Genomic DNA, 21,805 nt, shown 5'->3' with positions numbered 1-21,805 from the left:
ATGTGGTCCTTTACAAGGAATTGATATCGTGAAGTTATATGGCCCAAGTGGGACACTAAAATTGGTCACTGCTCTCTCTAACTTCCAGCTATATCCTCCAGCTAACTCACAGGACTTCCAGCAGTGACTCTCAGGAATTAGAACTGATGCGTCCCCATGCACAAAGTTCTCAACATAAATTCCCATATGACCATAGCCCAAGTTCAAGATGGGATGACAAAGGTAAAAGCTCTGTGGTCCAAGAGCTTCCACTTAAATTTGATCTGTGGAGATAAAAGATATTTTAACTTGTGGCATAATGTTTGGCTTGCCCTTCAAAACAGCTCAGAAATCCTGCTAAATTTCTCTGGCCAGCTTCCTCTGTAATCATCCCAGCGTGTATTCTAAAGCTTCATTCCTATTCTGAGACTTCCTTCGTCTACCACTCCTCCTCTCTTACTCAAAACAATGACTTTTATTTTTACTTCACATAGAAAATGGAGGTTACATGAACTACCTCAGTTTTCTGCCCTTCCCATTTGTACATCTATTAGCACTGGCACCCATCTCAGGAATTCTTCTTATACAAAGCTTTTCCTCTAATGCAATGCTAATTTATTCACATGAGCTCTTGATTCCTGAGTCCTCGACTTTTCACTTTCCACTGAATCCTTTAGTACTCAAGCATGCTGATACGTCTTCCACTTTTACACCCATTCCAACTCACTCTCCTCTCTAGCTGTATTCGTATACCTCTGCTTTTGAGTCAGGCTTATAGAAAGAGTAGATTAACTTCCAATTCCAGCCTTAATGGTGTTATTTGTATCAGACTAATTTTCCACCAGATACAACAACAAAAGTGGAACAAAATACACAACAAAACTGCTTAGAAGCATTATGGAAAACCAATGCAAAGAGGATCTGAGGAGCCATAATTCTAGAAGGAAGAGGGCGCACAAAATGGAGTTTTACACTAACGCCTGCTTTTTACCAAGGGTGATTCACCACTACTTGTTACACGAGAATAAAATTTCCTTTGAAAAGAGGCAGACTCTGGGCTGAGCATAAAGTGACTAGAGTTAGGGGCCGCCCAAGTAGCTAGTACTTGAGGGAAAAAATCCTACAGAGAAGGGAACTGCAAAAGATGAAACCCAGAAATGAAACATCATTTGGCAATAAATAGAAATGAAGTATTCACATGCTACAACATGCATGTTGCAATTCATCTAATAACTACTAAAATATTCTTTAATAAAATTTCAACTAACCAACTAGTAAAAGAGAAAAATGAAATAAAAAAATTTGAATAATCCTAAAGAAGTAAATAAAGGAGAAATGATGGAACAAAATAACAATAGGAGGAAAGGAAAACAAGCAAAAATAATTTTTTAATTACTGTTAGTATTTACATGAAATGTAAACTGAATAAATAATTCAGTTAAACACCAAAGATTGTCAGTCTGAATAAAAAAAAGAAAATCCAAATACATGCTGTTGATAAGAAACATATGTTAAAGATAAGAGAAAATTAAGATTTAAGAAAAATATTAAACATGAAAACACTAACAGAAGAAAGCTAGGGCAGCTGTGTTAACTGTAGAAAAAGTGGTTTTTAAAGCAAAAATTTTGTAAGATACAAAGAGAGACATTTGATTTTAAGAAAGGTCAATTCAACAGAAAGAGTAATCCCAAATTTACATACACCTGACACAATGATAAAATTTATAAAGCAGAAATTTATAGTATCAAAAGTAGACTTAAATAAATCTACAATCCTACATAGAGAATTAAAAACACTAATGTCAATAATTGTGAAAGAACAGCAGAAAAAAATAGCAAGATTAAAGTTGATTTGAGCAACACAACTGATTTGAACTAATTATCATATATCAAATACTGTGTCCAACAGTGGAAGAATATTTATTCTTTTCAAGTATATAAAACACATTTATCTGCTTAGCTATACTAAGCAAATGTCTTTTAAAAAAACTGATAAATGAGAAAAAATGGAATTAAAGCATTTTAATAATCCAAAAAAGCAATAAATGAAAAATGATAAAAATGATATATTAGGAACATTTACTACTCTTAAAATATCTGAGCTGTTCTAAAAACTCTATACAACTCCCTCCCAGTTTATTCAAGTTATATGTGCAGACTGACAAGTGGTCCTGTTATTTGTATAGGAAAGCAGAAGGCCAAGTATAGCTAATACAATATTGAAAAAGCATCAGTAAAGGAAGACTATGCTACTTGACTTGAGGAGTTACTATAAAGTTACAGCAATTAACACAGTATTGGATTAATGCAAGAACAGACAAAAAGACAAAGAAATAAACATGGGCAATGAAGAAACAGATGCACCAACATACTGTCACAAAGAAATAGAGACACAATTGCCACGCTGGCTAAAATGAAAAAGATGGAAAACACAAATGTTGGCAAAGATACAGAGCAACTCTCACATTTTGCTGATGGAGTGTAAATTAGTACAACTTTGGAAACCTTTGTGTTTTCCTACTAAAGCTAAATGTATGCCTACATTATGATGTAATGATTTCATTCTTAGATATATACTGGAGAGAAAAGAGTACACAGTTCCCAAAAGATATACACAAGGATGTTAATAGCAGCAATGGTTATAATAATTGGGAAACAGCAACTTTAACAATGAACAACTTTCCACCAATATGACTAAAAAAAAGTGATTGTAAATTTTTGAGTATATTCATACAGTGGAATATAATGAAATGCAAAATAGTAAATTATAGCCACACTCAACAACATGGATGAATTTTGCGCTCAACATTTGAGAGAAAAAAGCTAGACACAAAATAGTATGTTTTACAAGATCTTATTTGGATGAGGTTGAAAAATAGGCAAATATAATCTACCATGATAAAAATCAGTATAGAGACTTTCTTCTTGAGATGAGAGGTTATGATCAAACAAAGACACAAGGGAGACTTCCGAGGTGTTGGAAATTTTCTGTCTTGAGTTGGGTGATTGGTAGACACGTGTATCTGAACGTAAGTATTCACTGAGCCTGTTCCCTGAAGTGCACGCTCTCTCTCTCTCTCTTTCTCTCTGTATTTACTGTCTCTTAATTCCTCACTGCCACCACTTCACTATGCGCTACCCCTCACCATGCCACTGTACCTGCTATAGTAATCATGTTCATCAATAACAACCGTTTTGCAAGATTCAATGAATATTTTTTAATTCCAATATTCCTTAACTTCTTGGCCACATTTCAAATCATTTATTGCTCTTCTGTCTCTCACTATTCCTCACTCATCAAACTACCAGTTTCTGCTGCCTCTCTGCCCTTTCATGTTCTGGCAGAGCTGGCCAGAGCTTCTGATAGCACAAAGGTTGCTTTCATACACATTATTTTAAAATGCCCCCTCTGGGCAGATGGATTACAATAAGGCATTTGCTCTGAACAAATGAATTAGTAAAAGGACCTCTCTATTTGATTGAGATAGCTGTGCTGCAGGGAAGATGGCCTTGCAGATGGACAGACAGCCATATTTCAGCCTAGTTTTTTTTCCCTCCCTCCTTGGCTGGGAGCCCTTATGTAGAACTTCACCTGGATAACTCTTCCTTGTGATACCTTGCCTGGAATAAGTTTCTTTAAATTCTACTCATTAGGTGAGTTTCAACTCAAGTGTGTATTCCTCTATGATACATCCCCAGCCTTAAGCAGCCTGGCACAGACATCTGCTTGCTCAGTGGGTCCTGCCATCCTCCACTAAAGCAGCTGACACATAATATTGTAAATGTTTGCATGTCTGACTCTAGTCTGAACTGAAATAGGTAAGGGCAGAGAATTTCAACTTTGTAAATTCAGTAACACATGATGTGCCCTATAAATACGATCAGTAAATACATGTTGAATAAATGATTGAATAAACCCAACAACAAATGAAGACAAAATAATAATATCAACAAAAAAAAATGCAGTAATTGAAATGACACAGTCAGATCCAAATTCAGAAAACTGAAAAGTCTAAAGTTTTTGGAAGTTAATGAATTTACATAGAATAAAACAGTTATTTTTAGTCATATTAAACCTAGGACACTAGAAATTCACTTCACTTATATTTACTAGATTTTTATATACTCTACCTATCAAAAGCTAGTATTTTATAAACTAATAGTGATGAGCTATATCTGTCTGAGTTTGGCTTACTTTATGAATTTTTCTAACATACATTTTAAAGAACTTGTTGGTTATACCAAAGTAGGGCAATTTCGTCATGTGTTTTCAGACAACTTCAGCAACAAAGTGCCAAGTAAAATTTACTAACCCACTCCCAAGTGTTCCTACCTAAAGTTTCAACACTACACTCAGTGACGCAGAAATATAGTCATAGTAACTGAGATTTTGAAGATGTTTGCAATATTTCAAGAATTTGTATTTTGAATTTTATTTCTGTAGCAACTGCTATGAATAAAGTGCATTTAAAAATTTTTGAAAGCATCAAATATTTAGGTTAAATAATTTAGTATGAGCACATTTATTATCCAAGACATTGCACGAGACACTGGGTGACACACAAGAATAAATAAGTTATTAAGGCATTCTCCCTCTCCAGGGAGGGAGAGACATACACAAATAGACCAAAGATTTGAGACACAGACATTGTTTGGTCTGGCCTTCTCTAACATCCCCTACCAATAGTGGAAGCCTAACAGATCATACCACTATTAGGCTTAAAAAAATACAGAAAATGTTTTGTTTTTCTTTGAAGAGGATGACCATTTAACTATCATTTTGGAACAATTCTGTTGATTGGATACCTTCCATGTTTGAATTCTTGGTAAAAAAAAAAAAAAAGTCCTGAGGAAAGACTCATTAGTAATAGAATTTCTCTGCTAATGAGCATTCTCATAGCTAGTTTTTTTCCCCTCCATTATTGATCAAACAAAGAAACTTTGTCTCTGACTCTTTACTGCAATTCACACTCTTAAGTTAATCTATCATGGGACATCTCAGGAGGAATTCAGTGCTCAGTATCATGGCCGTGGCTCTTCACTTATATGGGCTCTTCCCTCAGTACTTATGCTGGGACATGTGCGTGACATCTTTTCAACGTGAGATGATTATTTTACTCTCACTGCCTCCTGTTCTACTTCTGCTTTTACCTCTCAGGTTCAGAATTCTTAGCCTTCTTGAGCAGATGAACTTCAGCAATTTCTCCTCCTCTAAAAGTCTTACATTTTGAGACACAGCACTCAGACACAGAACTCTAGTGGGACACAGATGTGAAAGTTGAGGGTGTAGAGGAGTTTTGAGACTTCTCCATTCTGCTGTTTCAGGAAAACCTTCCATATGCCTTCTCTCAAAATTCAGTCTTTCTTCTCTCACTATAAAGTGCAATTTACTAAAAATACATATACTTTCTTTTAAACTCTGAATGAAGGGAAAGAGAGAGAAATAGGAAGAGACTAAGAGCTAGGACACCCATTTTTGTCAACTTTTATAGAAAAAATTAAGTTTTTGGAAGGAATTTTCCTTGGGAGACAAACACTGAAAAATGTTTATTTAGAAGGCTTTGTGTTGTCTGGCACTAAAAAAAAAAAAAAAAAAAAAAAAAAAAAGTCATTGTGATTGTACTTAGGTAACTGATCTGGGTTTTATATGGGAAAACATTTTTGTTTTCACATTTTTCTGAAATAATGAGAGAGACAGCAATTTGAAGTTTAGGGATGAAGTAAAACATACCCAATTGAAACAATGACCTTTTGCTTAAATTATTTTTAATCCCATCTTTTTTCACCTTACTTATTTTTAGTATATAATTTAAGGTTTTACTTTAAGAATAGGTATAATATTATCTACAAGTAATAATAAGGACTTAACTTATACTAATGAAAAACTGAGAAATAGATGCAAAGATATTGTAAAAGCAGAACCAATGGTTTCAAGGAATTAACTGTGTAAGGAAAGAATGGGAGTTGTCATGCCTGAGGACTGGAAACAAGGAAGAAGGACAGTTTTGAAGGAGAGACACGTAGAGCTTGAAAGTTCTCCAGATTCCCCATGAGCAACATTTCATAATGCAGTCAAAACACAGAGTTAGGAGTAAGGCACACTTAGAGACAAAGTTTTCACAGTCTTTTGTACAGAAGTGAAAGTTGAAATGGTGACTACTGTTTGAAATTGCCAAATCAAAATGTGCAAAAGTGAGGCAAAGATGGGAGGGAAAGTGAAAGAAAAAGATCAGAGTTAGAAATATACACAGAGATTGCAGATCTGCAGCAAGCGAGAGGAGTAACTGAAAGGAGAAAGTTTAAAACATGTTAAATAATGCTGATAGGAATTCAGAAAATTAGACAGTGGGGGATAGATTAAGGGTGAATCATGGTATAGGAAGTGTTAGCATGAGGAAAATTTGAAATATTTGAAGAATGATGGAAAAAATTTGGGTAGAATAAATACATATGATAGACAAGGGGGATAATTTTGAAGGACTCTAAAAAATATGGCATCAATATCCCACAAATAGAAGCCCTTGTCTTGAAAATAAGTGTTTTTTTCCTTTCTTCAATATTGGAGGAAAAAGAACAAAAATAATGGCTATTACATACAAGAAGAATTGGAATAACAGGGAATAATAGGGAAAAGAGTCTTATCCAAATTTTCAGTACATTAGGTGTTGAAGGTATCTGCTCAGAGGTATATGAAACACTATATAGTCCCTCAGTAACTGCAGGGACTTGGGTCCAGGATGCCCCACAGACACTGAAATCTGAGGATGCTCAAGTTCCTTATATAAAATGGAGCAGAGTATTTGCATATAATCTCCCCTATTATTTAAATCATCTCCACTTATAATACCTAATACAATATAAATGCTATGTAAATAGTTTGTCCACAGCAAAATCAAGTTTTGTTTTTTGTAACTGTCTTGAAACTTTTTTTTTCTCAAATATTTTTGATCCACGGTTGGTTGAATCTGTGGATGCAGAACTCATGTATACAGAGCACCAACTGTATATGTTAAGGCAAGATGATTGAAACAGCTGATGTGCAAAATAGGAGTAAAAGATTACAGAGTAGCTTTTAGAATCTAATTATGATTGGTTAGTATGAATTTAGAGTGTAACCATTTTAAATACTTTTTTTTTTCCCCATAAATACATACAACCCTAGAGTCAGGATTTTAAAAAAATGTGCATTTGAGTCCACCCAACACTGGATAAAGACTTCAAAATATGGCAGAAAAAAAAATAGGATAGGAAATCAAGTGAGGCAAGGAGAAGGAATATTAACCTGTGTTAACAAACAGAGTCAATAGTTTCAATACCATAATACATCAAATTCAAGAGAAATGAATAGTTATCCATTTTGCAAATATTTGTGACTAGTGGAAATTACAAAAATGTATCTTTATAACAAATTTCTGACAAAATTTTGCTTTTAGTAAAACCTGAATGCTAAACAGCTAACTTAGAAATATATTAGAAATTCCTTAAAAAACAAACTAAAATATAAAGGTGTTGGAGGAGTGCTACACAGCTTCTAGCACTGTCTCATAGGAAAAAGACAAAGGAAAGAATGCCGTCAATGTAAATGATATTTACATTAATCCTGCCAAAAATCAGATCTCCCAAAGTTGCCCTCAGAAGTGCTTGAAAGGAAAGAGGAAAGATCATACATAAAATCGGAACAGATCCTAAAGCCAGACCGGAACAATTAACACCACCACCAAAAAAGAAACCACCTTCACATGACACATTGCCACCTGAGGGAGCAGAACTTGCAGCTTCAGCAGGAGGGGCACTAACATATTTAGAGAGAATAAGAAAAATAGGTAGCAAGTGCAATAGCAGAAGTTCTCAGTCTTTAAAATGCAAGCCTACACAATCCCTGTTTCTGTTTGGTTAAGTAGACAGGAAGGTGCTTATCTATGAGAGAGATCAAATAAAATATTTTCTAACTTCACCCAGAGTAAGAATTTTTATTGGTAGATGCAATTGAGGAGAATGTCTGCAGGGAAATAATTATGATAAAGCTCAATATGTTACTTAGCCCTAGATCCAAGCAATAATAAAATAATTATAATCATGGGCATAAGAATAGTATTAGAACAGTGACTTGCCTACCAACTGTTATCACACACATTTATTATAAATTATCTTAAGTTAAACATAGTTTTGTTTCTTTATCAATCGATCAGATAGTTGATCTTCTAACTAGAGTAAATTAAGGTAATTGGGTTCTCCACACAGAAAATTTGGAATGATGACTGAGACTAAGGGGAAGCAAGTCAGTCTCCTAATGTGGGAAGGTATTCATATTGGGGCCATGAGTAGGTCATGCCTGGTCACATCCAAGACAGTTGTGGGGTGCACATTTGTCAGAGATCCTGAGTGACTGTCTTAATGGTGAGATGAAATGAGTTATGTTATTGGAGATTTGGGAGTAGTTTCAATTCTTTTGATGCCTGGAAAACAGTTCAGTGAGTGAAATAGAGATGTAGATCACAATCTACATAAGTATGTAAGACCACCAAATAGTGATTCTTACAGCAGAAAATCTTAAGGTCCTCCCACAATTATGTAAATCTAGGCATCACAGAATCAGATTCAAGCATTACTGAAGGCCTCCTGTGTACCAGCCACAATGTGAGGCATCACCTCATCTCGTATTCATAACAACTCCTACCACTGCTGTCCCCACGAAGGATAACCGATTTGCAACATTTCACAAGTGTGATTCCAGCCCTATGACTTCAAGCTTTGCATTTTTTCTACTTTATTTGGCCATCTTTCAAAATAACAGTTTCTTTTAGACGAGAAAAGTAACTGATTCTTAGAGCATAATAACATCTATTTATACTAGGGCTATTTCCTAGTATTTATTTGTTCATTTCTTTGTTTGTTTGCTTACTCCCTTATTCCAAAATGATAGACTAGTGAAAATAAATTGGTAAGCAAGTTTGGGCAAAGAGAGAATTAGTGTATAAAAATTTAATCAAAATCATGAGTAAGATTCATCAGTTGCTTTTTATTGCAGCTGGAAGGGTTTTGAGCTTTACAAGCCATCAAGGAAGGGAGGGAGAGAGTTTAATACTTGCCTACAACATTTGCACACTGTACTATAATTTTGTTTCCTAACGTGAGTTACCACCCAGAATATGATAGAACATTGTATCCTGTTTCCAGAACCTTTCACTGCTCCTAATACACAGAGAAACCTCAGTAAATATCTGTTGAGCAAATGAAAGAATAAACGAATGGCTCAGTGAATAATCATGAAATCAATTATTATCCTGTAAAAATATAATTGCTCATGAATATTTTTTTGTAATGGTTTGTTCCCCTGCCACACTAAGGTGGATGAATATCCTCCACAAAAATATCTTCATAAATCAGTGTTGCTTGGTACCTTTCTCTTTCTTAAATATACTATCGTGCTAGAGCTCTTTTTCTCCCCCTCAGATGTTTCACTCTTAATGCTATTCCATTTAAAAGTGTCCTCCCTCTGGTTTTTCTTTTACCCAGTGAAGAGATCGCCTATGAGAATTTTAGTTCTCAAGTGTAGACGTAGGGTTCAACAAAAAGAAATTACCAATATTTAACCACATTTATTAAAAATAATGATTTTACATATTTTATAATATTTTACATATTTCAACTCTCCAGTAGGCTGCCACTGCTAGCCCTCCAAATACAACCGATGATATTTGATTTCATGGCCAGTCCCTGCATCTCGGACGGCTTTATTTTCCCCACGTATTTAGACTGATTCCCCAGCACTCACAAATATTATGTAACAAACACCTTCTGCTTGTGTCCATGAGCAATTTTATCAATTAGGGTGTGCTTTTCCTTTCTAAAGCTTTATAATACCAGAGACTTGAAGAATTCCTTATATCCACTTTTCTTCCTTTCAAATTAGGCAGAATATTCTGATCCAATATTAAGTTGCCACTCATTCAGAAATTATATTGAATTTGACACATAGACAGTAATTTTTTTTCCCTTAGAGGACAATATTCAAATATATATAGCCTTTGGAAATCTTCACAAAAATTTAACATTGTCTTAATTCATAAACTATATTCAGCATTGAAACACAATAGATATTTAATGTGTTTTTAAACTTAAGTTAGGAAAATAGACAACGTAAGTTCTTTTAGAGTTTATAAGGATCTTCCAGGATAAAGTGGCGTTTACTCAGGAAGACAAAAAGAAAATTTGTCTACGGCATTTTTCCCAGAGAAAGCAAGAAAATGTGAAGTTAAAATACCCCACCCTTCTTGGCTACTGTTCCATTTTGCTTTTTCCATTTGTTTCCAAAATATTGATATGGAAATGATAAAATAAAGAATAAGCTGGTTCCTAATTTTGTCCAGCCAAGGATTTCTTTAAATTTCACAAATTAGAAAAGTATGTGTATTCACTATTGTACAAGTTCTGTGAAATAACTCTAAAAATCATAGTTTATATGCTACATTAGTGTGCGGTTGTGTGGTTTTTTAAGAAAGACTTCAGCAGCTCATAATGTGGTAGTTATTAAGGAACTAGAATTTTTCCATGAATAGTGAAGGAGCATGTTTATAAAACCCGTACTACAGAAATTGCTAGTCCGTGAAGTAGAGGAGCATGACTCTTTTTAAGAGTTGATTCCCTCTCTTTCTTAATATTCAGTAGAGATTATGATTAACTCATATGACTTTTTAGACTGGGGTGTTGATATAAGATTCTAGGGTAAGACCAATGAAAATTTCATTACTGCCAATTAGAATTCTTTAGTGGGGGTAATGATTTTCAATTAGTATTATTTAGAATAAGATAGATGTAGATTTTACAACACAAATATTCAAAGTCTCTTTTCAGTAGTTTCTAGTTCCCTAAAACGTCACCAATTTACACACATATTTGTGGACACGGTTTCTCTGATTTTGAGAATCTACTACCCACTGAAGGTGACAGAGTTTCCGTTCATGCCCTCTGACACGTTAATCAGCACTCAGTATTATGATGATTTCTTGAAACCAACGGTGATTTTTCTTTTTGTGATTTTCATTAATTTTCATAGTAAATGACTAACCACAAAGTGTTTAAGAATTCTTTGTTTTCATTTAAGCTCTCTAGTCTCTAACCTCTAATTTCTGGGGAAGGGAAAAAAAATGCACTAATACAGGAGCCAAGGTATGTTCTGGCTTGGGCTGCAAAATTCTGTGAGGAAGAATCCAAAGCAAACCAGAAAACTTTCACTTCATTACAACTGCATTAGGGTAAAAAGTCTAGTCTCCTCTCATAGTTGTTTTATGAGGTGATAATGAGGGGAAAATTCTCTGGCCTAGACAATAACACATATTTTAAAGTGGGTTAGAACAGATCATTTTAACCTACCCAACTCAATGATAAAAGGAGCTTGAATGACATCTTCTGGTTGAGAATAAGTAGACTTTTTTTTTTTTTCAAGATAAAAAGAATGAAAGACTGAAGTGTATTAATGAATTAGCAAATGTAAAGGTATAATCTTTTAAAAATGACTGAAGCTTTTCCTCATACCTACAACCATTGCTGTCTCCTAGACTTCCAGTGTATCACTTTGGCTTTCTTAACAGTTGAAGACAAATAGGTCTGAATTCAGTATTGGTATTCTAACTCCTTCAAATTATGCACAATATTGTCCACAGTATTGCATAATGTTCTGATGTAATGTAATTCCCAGAGGAAAAATATATTGTCATTGTCAAGAAGGGCACTGAACATGAAACATGAAGAATATAAAATAAGCTACCTAAATTGTAAAATGTAAATTATACTTCTCTTTGCTTTAAAATAATGTGCATGTCACACCATTAATGTGGAAATTAACAACAAAGAACAGACTATTAGTACCATCTCTTGGAAAAACTGATCACTACGAGAATAAATTCTGTGTACTCTCCTGCCATCTTTTCTCTTTCCTCTTAACACTTACCAGGAATTTTTTTTTTCAATACACAAAACCTTTGAGCATATCATGGTGACATTAATAGTGACAATAGTAATTCTGATACCTTTGACTGAGTATAACAAACTAGTAATAATAGCAGTAACAATAATAATAGTTTCCAGTTTAGTTTTAAACTGTAATAGTACTTCCCTATACGTCATCTCGTAAATCCTCACAGCAATTCGGTAAGAGAACTGAGGCTCAGTAAGTTATCCACACACCCAAAGTCACACCTCTACTAAGTAAAGGAGTTGAAGAAGTTACCCCCTCCACTGTCCCAACAAAGAATACAACTGAAACTATATTATAAAATTTTCTGAAAAGCTAACACTTTGGTTTGGCTTACACAGTGCAAGGAAGAGCATTTCTTACGTTGTAAAATTAATAGTAAATTCTCAGCAATATGTAAAGAATGAGTAAATGAAGTAAATAATGAATCAAATCATCCAATTACTGCAACTATACCTTTAACGAGTTTCTAGGGATTTGAGTTTCTTGTTCAGAAAAGTACACGAAGATCTGGAAAAGAGAACATTACACAGAATCTAAAGAACAAAGTATCTTCATAAAATATTTAATTCTTTATTCAAATAGACATAAAAAAGGAGTTTGGAAATAAAAAATAATTTAGTTACACAAAAGTTTTTGGTTTTTACTCATACTACTCAAATAGGAAAGATTTTCTACTTTTAGAAAATGCTAAACATAATTTTTTCCACAAAGAATAGTTTAAGTTCATAAAATAAGACACAAATATAACAACTTAAATAATTATATAGACTCTGACCTTAAAAACACTGTTTTACACTCATAATATTTTAGAATATTAGTTGAGGGATTAGGGTAGAAAATTAAGACTATGTCTTTTATTTCCTTGGTTGGGACTTTGAGAGATTAATATCTTGCTTTATGAATTAAATATTATCACATATAAATATCATATTTAAAATGTGGAAATATCTTTTTAAACAGAAAAAGTTCGTGCCACTGTAAAGTAAACACACTGATGATGCTGACAAATCAATGTAGAAAGCTGGTGTTTAGCTGCCAATTTTTCCCAAGGATAGGAAATTTGAGTTCCATTTTTATTCCTAATAGTACATGCTTAGATTTAATGCTGAATGAGGCATGATAGAAGGGCTCTGTGAAGGATGAAAGATAAATGCTAATTGACCTGAACTGGTCTGATGTTCTTCATTAGTGCTAAATATTCCTGAATCACCACTGCCTACAGATGCAAGACACAAAATCCCACAATCTCGTTTTGCATATTTAGTAGCATATGGAGTCTTGTCAGGTGGCCAAGAACTTTCTCATCCACTTCATTCTGAAGCCAGGGTGTTGCCCCTAATATAATACCTTGAACTGATTCTATTTTGGGTGTAATCTGCCTTAGTTGCTATTAAGATATTGAATTTTATGAAACAGCTGTTTAATACCATGTGTGAATTAATGGGAACCATCATGTGGGGTAGAACAGGCATAAAAAATTCAAAAACAGCTTATTTTAAAGCCAATTTCTTAATTAATGGTGTTTCAGAATTTTTCTAGAGTTTCTAAAGTGAAATTCTCGAAGAAGACTTTGAATTACAAAGTAGACTATGGAAATTTGTTACCAAAATTAAGGAACAATATTCTGTAGAGAAACTTGCTGTGCTTATTGCCCAAGAAATAAATGTTAAGGTCATTTAGCCCTTTCCTTTTATCCAGAATGAGTACAGTTGGTGGAAGTATCAAATTCTTGAAGAAATTTTGGTAATGAAATACACAGAGTTATGGAGATAGATTTTGCCAACAGTTGTAATTGGGGGGGGGCTTTCTTGCAGAATATGTCATAGGATTACTTTGGGTACTTCCATGGACCTGTGAACAAAAAATACTGCAAACCATACCAGTAAACAAAGAATGCTGAAGCCATCAAGTCATCAGCCTCTGCAGCCACCCCCCAGTGAAGACAAGCCTGCAGCCCGGCCTCTGCAGCCACTCACAGTGGTGCACCATGAAGGGACTCAGAACAAGAAAGGACAGGACACTGGCCCTAGATAGCTAGGTGCTTTTCAAAGGAATGAATTCAATGAGCCCAAATGTTTGCTTCCTCCCATATGCAGAAAAGTGCTAAATTCTTTAACTTGAGATGCCTGGTTTTCTTTAGTTAACAAGTAATCTTTAATGTTCCGACTACCTGGTCTTTGCTGTAAATCTCTTGTACATCCTAGCTCCTCCCCTACCTCTTCAGAGCAGCCCCTCTGAGCCATCTGAGGGGCTGTCATCCTGGGCTGAGTCCTCAGAACTGTCCACTAAATAAAACATAACTCTCAACTTTTAGGTTGTGCATTTATTTCAGTCGACAGAACCAAATTTGACATCTTAAAATGGCCAGGAAAATGCCCCAGAAATGTGGGGGCAGATTCCTATGGAAATACTGTTTGTTGCGGGGAAGGAATGAACTATTACCAAATGTTTAAGACCTTTTTTATACCAGAACCCCTACAGATCTATTTAGATATTACAATTTCTGCTAGGATTACAGAGTTCTTTAAGGTCCCAGGGACAAATTAAAAGATGTGAGGATTTTATTCACAACTGGACACCTTGAGGGAAAATTACTATGTGAAAATCTCAGAGAATTAAGCCTGTGAGAGTATTTTTACCCCCTGGATCTAGGCAATCTAGACTGTACAGTTGGTGGGTGAGAGACAAAGTAATATTGAATTAATGGAGTAATCATGGCAAGATATCTTCTGATCCTGTAGTATTTAGAAATCAATTATAGTTCACAAGGACACCTTCCAGAAAAAAATATCCAAACTCTTCTTGTCGAAATTTTGGAGACCATTAAATTTTCTCCTAGACTGGTCTTAAGGAAAGTTGTCTTGAATATGCATTTTGCTACTGCATGGAGAAATTCACATTCACATTTACTTGCCATTTAATCCAGGCCAAACACAGCATTCTTGGGTGAGAACTGACTCTGATCCAGAGAAAGAGTATCTAAGGACTTCATTGTATTTAAATGTAAAGACATTAACAGAGTCATCATTGTGTTTAAAATGTAAAAATGTTAACAGAGTCATAAGATCGTCTAGGAGAAATCAAGTATACTAGTTACTGTAAGTCAGTCTTAGGTAGTTCACTTGAAAGGCTGGAGCTGCCTGTTAAAATCTGTTTTAATTTTTGTGATTAAAACAAATGAGATAACAGCGCTTATATACTGAACAATTTAAAAATACCAATTTTCTAGATTAAAGTAGTGCCTAATAACACATACATTGGAAACACTGGCAACTGAACACTAGCTATCCATAGTCATTTGTCACATCAACACAATATTTATTTTACAGGGACAGAAAATCTTAGAAATTAGCCATCTTTTTGTTTGAAATGATAGTCCCTTATTTTAATTGAATGTTTATACTGGTTATGCAAAAAACAAATATCAATATATAAAAATGACAGTACACTTTCTAGGAGTGACCAAAAATGCAGAAATTATAATGAAAAAGAACATGGATTTGAATATATGACATTTAAAGGTAGTACATTGACAAAATAAAATATGCATAATTATTTCTCAATTCAACATTTTAAAATCATTTTACTATGTTTTCTAATGCATTTTAGAATTTATTAGAAAAAAATCCCTCTATAAGTTATGTGTAAGGTGTAAGATAAGGATCCTACTGTTGTGTTTTTTTTTTTCCTATTGGTAGCTAGAATGCTATATGTAAATACAAATTTACATGAAAAGGTAAATCCCACATTTTTCAAAGTCCTATTGATGCCAGTTTTAAATGTTGTCTTAATCCTATAATAAATACACAGGTACTCTGGGTCTGTTCATAGACTTTCTATTCTGGTCCTGTGTTGACTATGTGCTTCTGATGTTTTGACATCTGGGGCCTTGATGACTCTGAGGGGACTGCCCCTCCCAAGACTAGCCAGTTCCCAGAGATAGTAAATGACTTGCCTGGGAGCATGCCTTTCCCAGCAAACCAACCAATTCAGAGACCACCACCCAACTTCTGCTACTGGGCTCTTACACTTTGGGCCACTGTTTCCTTGCCCTAATTATCCCAAGGCTAGACGACAGACAACTGGAAACAATTCCTGCATCCTGCAGCTGGCTGAAATTACTCAAACTAGCCAATCACAAGCCTGCTTACTCCACGCCTTCCCAGGAATCCACAGTAAAGGCTCTCGCTAGGATGTTCCTCCACACCTTCTGCCTCTTACCTGACCCTGCTGTTTCCCCATGTGGCCCCACATGGCATGGCCTGACCCTTTCTCTTGGGAACTGTGAGGCACAAATTATCTTTTCAATGCTTGTCATCTACTGATCTTTTGGCCTCACCATACCTTAGTAATAATAAAACTTTCATTTTAAAACAGCTTCATTGATCTGTCATTCTAACCTCGTTCTTACAAATACTTTTTTGTGTATTATTTTGTAACACTCTCAAATATTTTGTAACACAGAAGCCAATCTCACTATTTTTTGAATCTCATATTAAAATGGTCGGCTGAATTAAGATCTAAGTTAACATGAGCATGCTCCAAGAAAGCCTCTTCAAATATATCCTACATAGAGTCAATGTAGGAAATGCTACATTTAATTTTTACAACTATCCATAATAATAGAAACCAGAATGGTGAAGAAAATAAGTATAAAACTAGATGTCAGAAGATTGAATTTTGGTCCCAAATCTGGTAAGTAAGTTATTACTTTAGAAACACCACGAAGTTTTCTCAGCCTCTTGTCTGTCATACTATAAAGAGGATGAGTTCCTTTCCCTGTTAAAATTCCCCCACCTGTCATCCTAATGCATCCATCAAATGCCCATGTCATGTGGGGCAGGGTCTGGCACAGAGAAGGTGCCGCACTTGAGTTTGTAGGAATGAACTGCTGACCTCCATCCACCTCATCATACTCATCACACACAGTTCTTTCTGTGCACCTTTATTTTCAATGTGTGCTTTTTCAGCATCCTTTCATCCTCATTAAGATCATCTGTGTTTCCTTCTGTTCCCTTACTGAAGTTAAATCATTTCCCCGACTCCAAAATGTTTTTGTTATTAAACTATGACGTTCAAGACAAGTTCATTTTCATTACAGTAACTGCTTTGATCATTATAATGTAGACTTAATTTAATAACGTCCTAGCTGAAAAAAGTTTTATTTTATCCTGCCTCACGCATAAAATTGTTTAGTCAACATACAGTAATGTTACAGACTTCATGCAAAGCAACTGAAAATACTGTAATATATATATCTGAACATCTATGAATATTCAAAAGAATATGGAATTTTTATATATTACCTAATACTTAAAATATCTATATTCATGAGAAAAGAAGCAGGGGAATCTTATCACTGTCAACAATTTATTCTATATGATGAATCTTGTGACAAACTTGACTATGAAAAATATACTATCATATATCAGGGATAATTTTGCTTTTCCCTGAAATTAATAAACTAAATTATTGATAAAGAAAGACAATATGCAAGATCACTCTCTTCATTGAACAATCAATATTTTTTTCAAACTCATTAAAGTTCTAAGGAATATATGTTCTGACTAAGGCAAACTTCTAGTCTTTTGCTCTGAATCTGCAAAAAGACAGGATCCTTCTTGTGGCATGTTTTTGTTTTGTGGATTTATATTTTTAACCAAGTGATAATTGCTCAAAATCTAAAGTGAGGCTTAAAAGATTTCAGAACTCCCGCAGAATTTAAAATACTGTGCTGTTGAAGCACTGGGTAAGAACATAGGTAATATGTTTTCTATAGATATTTCTGTCTTAATAAGCTTTGCTTTCATATTAAAACTCAGCAAGAAAATAAAGATAGGGAAGGTATACATTACACATACTTTGCTTCCACAGTGCTTGTCATAGTCCATTTGGGCTGCTATAACAAAATGTCTTATACTGGGCAGCTTATATTTCTCACAGTTCTGGTGGGTGGGAAGTATAAGATCAAGGCACCGGCAACTTCGATGTCTGGTGAATGCCTGCTTCCTGGTTCATAGACAGCCCTCTTACTGCGTCTTTGAGAAGTGGAAGAGGGAGGGAGGCTTCTCTTTTATAAGTGATACAATCACCTCCCACAGACCTCATCTCTAAATATCATTACATTGGGGGTGGGTTCAATGTATGAATTTTGAGGGGACAAACCCATTCAGTCGATAGCAATGTTGTATCCGATACTCAAAAAATGTACAAGCAGAGTCTACACGTGAAGTAACAGTACCATTAAAAAGTGAATAAGCTTAGAGCTAAATGAATAGCAAATATCCCTGTTTATTGAAATATGGATGGGAAAAAAATATATTAAGGCTTGGTCTGGAGAAGACACCACACAGTATTGTAATGCTTCAGAAAAATATAACTATTATATATTTGATTTATTACACTGTGTATACTGTAATATTTGACAGCATCAAAAAAGCTACTTTAAAGATATCAAACAATATTACAATGTATTAAGCATCACCATACATATACAAACTGCTGAGAGCTGGGAATTAGCTGCACTTTTCCTATTCATAGGAAAGTGAAACTAATCCCATTAAATGTCCTGAGATGCTACTCACTTACTGCTTTTTCTTTTGTAATGTTTACTAATAATAAAGAGATTAGTAGTTACCACTTAGTAGATGCCTGTGGCATACTTTCAACATATTTTTTAGTAAATAAAATTTTACTTTAATTGCTATGTTTTCCTACAATTGATTGTCTGTTTAAGTAGTCTGCTACTTAAAAAAATCATGCCCATTTTGAAAGCTATAGTAGTTGCAACCATCAGGCACCACCCAACAGGACAAACCTATGTGTTGTAGGTATCATTATCTCCATTTTACAGGGTATTGATTGCAGCTTAAAACCATGATTCTGGTGGACCTTGTCACACACTGCTTAGATCCCACAATTTTGGGAGTGCTAGTGGAAGACAGCCTTGAGCTGAGAGCCCTTTGAGGACTTTTTCAGCTGCAGAGAGCTTCTCATGCAAGGTCATGCCCCTTTCCTCAGTGGTCCTCACCCAATTACTGATGCACACAGGAGTATCAAGACCTGCCCATCACTGAGGAGCCTTTTGAGCTCCAGAGGACCGCCTGTGTTCATCTGGGCAGATGGGCATCTTAACTGGGCCTCTCCCTTCTGCCCTCTCTGGTTCCCTTTCTCTCTCTTCCACAAGTGTTGGTTCCAAGGCACACCTAGATGCTAGACTTTCTCATAGTCTGTTTTCTGAGCAATCCATCCTGCAGCTGGTTACTTATTGCCCAAGGTTTTTAGATAGTCGGTCATGAGGATAGGATTTGAACTCAGGTTTACATAGCTCTAGGTCTGCTCCTCTTCTACACTATAGTTACAGCCTTCTTATCCTACAAAGCATAATTCTGTTTCATTGACTCTTCCAGTTATTTTCAAATTCTGTTTATCAAGTATTCCAGTGGATGAATAAATTTTCATGGACTTTGTCACAAATTATCACACACTGCCTAATTATAGGCATATGGCAATTTCAGTACTAATTAAATTATTGTTTCCTCATAGTCCCATTTCTAATTAGCCTCCTTATTTCTTTGAAGCTTTATTTTAGCTTACAAGTGGCTAAATTGTATGACTGTTCTAATTGTGCACACAAATTTAGTGTGGTCTAAAATGATGACCCCGAAATATGCTTTTAAATACATCAAACACATTCTATAGACATTTATTTTATCATTTGTACCGATTCAGATTTACTTGAAAAGTATCTGGCATACTTGAACAACTGGATTTGTATTATCTGTAGCCTGACAGCTCTCAAAATAAGGTTTTAAATATAAAAGCAATTTCTAAGCTTTCAGCAAGATCATAACAATAGATCCATTTGCTTGTGGAATTAGCATCATACCTCAGTGCTATCAGTATGTCTGTGTAGGTTAGCAAAAACATATCTTGACTGCAATGCATGTTCCACATCTCAAAATGACTGTTACTTTGCATGCATCGTGACTAATGAGCACACGCCTTTTTGCAAAGAGCATTGTTTCGGAGGAAATAAACTGTCGTTAGTAATGTGTGTTGATTGTTTAGATCCCCTATTCAATGAAAAACATCAATGGCTTTTATTTGTTATTTGTATTTGGTAGAAAATAACCCCAGAATCCAGTTTCCCAGATTTATTTCCCAGAAACAGCATTCTCTGGGAATGCGGTAGAATCTACATGGCTAAGTGCCCTGTGATCTGGGAAGTATTTTACCAGAGCTGCTGCTGCTGCTGCTTTTACAGGGAAGGGGCGGGGAAATTCTTTTAAATTAATTCTTTGGGCTGTTCTGAACCCAGACCTCAGCCCACCTTCAGATGTGCACCTCTGTCCTGGACACTAGAAGGGCTGTTTGAGTTTGGACTCAGCTGTCAGCCTCTCCCACTGGTGTCATCTCTTTCTCTTTTTCTCTTTCTTTTTCTTTTCTTTCCTTTTTTTTTTTTTTTTTTTTTCTTCTCCTTTCAAAGCCCCATTGTTGCAGAAGCTCAGCAATGGGCAGGGACCAAGGAACTCTTTGAAAGGAGACCTTGCTCTACTTTGCCATGGGGCTGAGTGGCACTAAGCAAAACCCACCCCACATCTGTCTAAATCACACTGAAGCGAATGAACTTTTAAACAAATGAGTTGCGTGTTTTTCTCTAATGCTTATTACTAGCTGTGCAGTGAGGCTGCACCGATTTCAAAGGCTTTTCAGTTCCTGCACAGAACTGAGAGACTGTAGCAACGGTTCTTTGAAGAGAAAACACCACTGTTGGGACAGGCGTGCAGCTTGGGCTTGGCTCAAAGACCTCCAAAAGTGACAGGGAACAGCAGAGGGGATGGTGCTGGCTACAAGTAGCTCAAGAAATTAATATAAAAAAGGCTTTCCTCTGTCCCCTACTGCAAATATTTTCTTTTGCAGGAGGAATCCTTGGAACTTGTCATACATATGAATTCTCTTTTAACTCCAAGGGGCTAACTTTCAAACCTGCCTTTTGGCATCACTCTGGATTTTAGACATCTTAATAACTACCTTTGATTGAAAACCAACAACAACTTTTGCAGCAGCTAAGCCTCTCTATTTTTTGCTTTTCCTGATTTGACATTTTTTTACGCATTTCTAGGAGAGGTTCATTTATTTTTATTTTATTTTTTCATTCTCCATACACGGATTCCTAAAAGAATCAGGTATAATTTTTTTTTATCAAGTTAGGGATAAAAACTAAATAAAACATTTAGTGTCTTTCACATGAAAGGAATTCACAGTATAACCTTCAATCAACAGGATTTTGGAGAGTGCTTTGGTATGTTAATTGGAAATCATTCTAATCTGTTCAACCACAGAATTTCTATTAGGTGGCCTTGATTAGGACAGTTCAAATTACGCTCTACCTGAAAGTGGTGAAGCTTTATTTCTTCAAGAATATCTTATGATTTGGACTTTTCGCTCATTTTGCCAAACCATTACCTCTATGATCCAAATTAGTGAGGTTTAATGTTGAAATTTAGGATAATTCAGAAATTCTGGGCAGAACAGAAAAAAAACAAAACAAAACAACTTCAAAGAAAAGTAGAAAAAAACTTTGTTATTTAAATATTTCTAAAACTGTGGCTACTGCCCAGTGTCTCATGGAAATCCTGGGAACCCAAAAATATCATTTCATATTATGGAGAATATTCATAAAGATGCTAAGTCTTTGTAAAGGGATTCAGCATGGAGTTACAAAATGAATTAATTTGTAAAATCAGATAGACTTGATTTTATTACTAGCTCTGTCAGTTTAGAAGGGGATCTTGGTCAATTTTCTCAAATTTTTTGAGTTGTGAATTTTTCATGTGTAAAGTGGGA

Source organism: Camelus bactrianus, chromosome 29, assembly GCF_048773025.1.
Source record: "Camelus bactrianus isolate YW-2024 breed Bactrian camel chromosome 29, ASM4877302v1, whole genome shotgun sequence".
NCBI classification, from domain to species: Eukaryota; Metazoa; Chordata; class Mammalia; order Artiodactyla; family Camelidae; genus Camelus; species Camelus bactrianus.
This window is presented reverse-complemented; position numbering follows the sequence as displayed.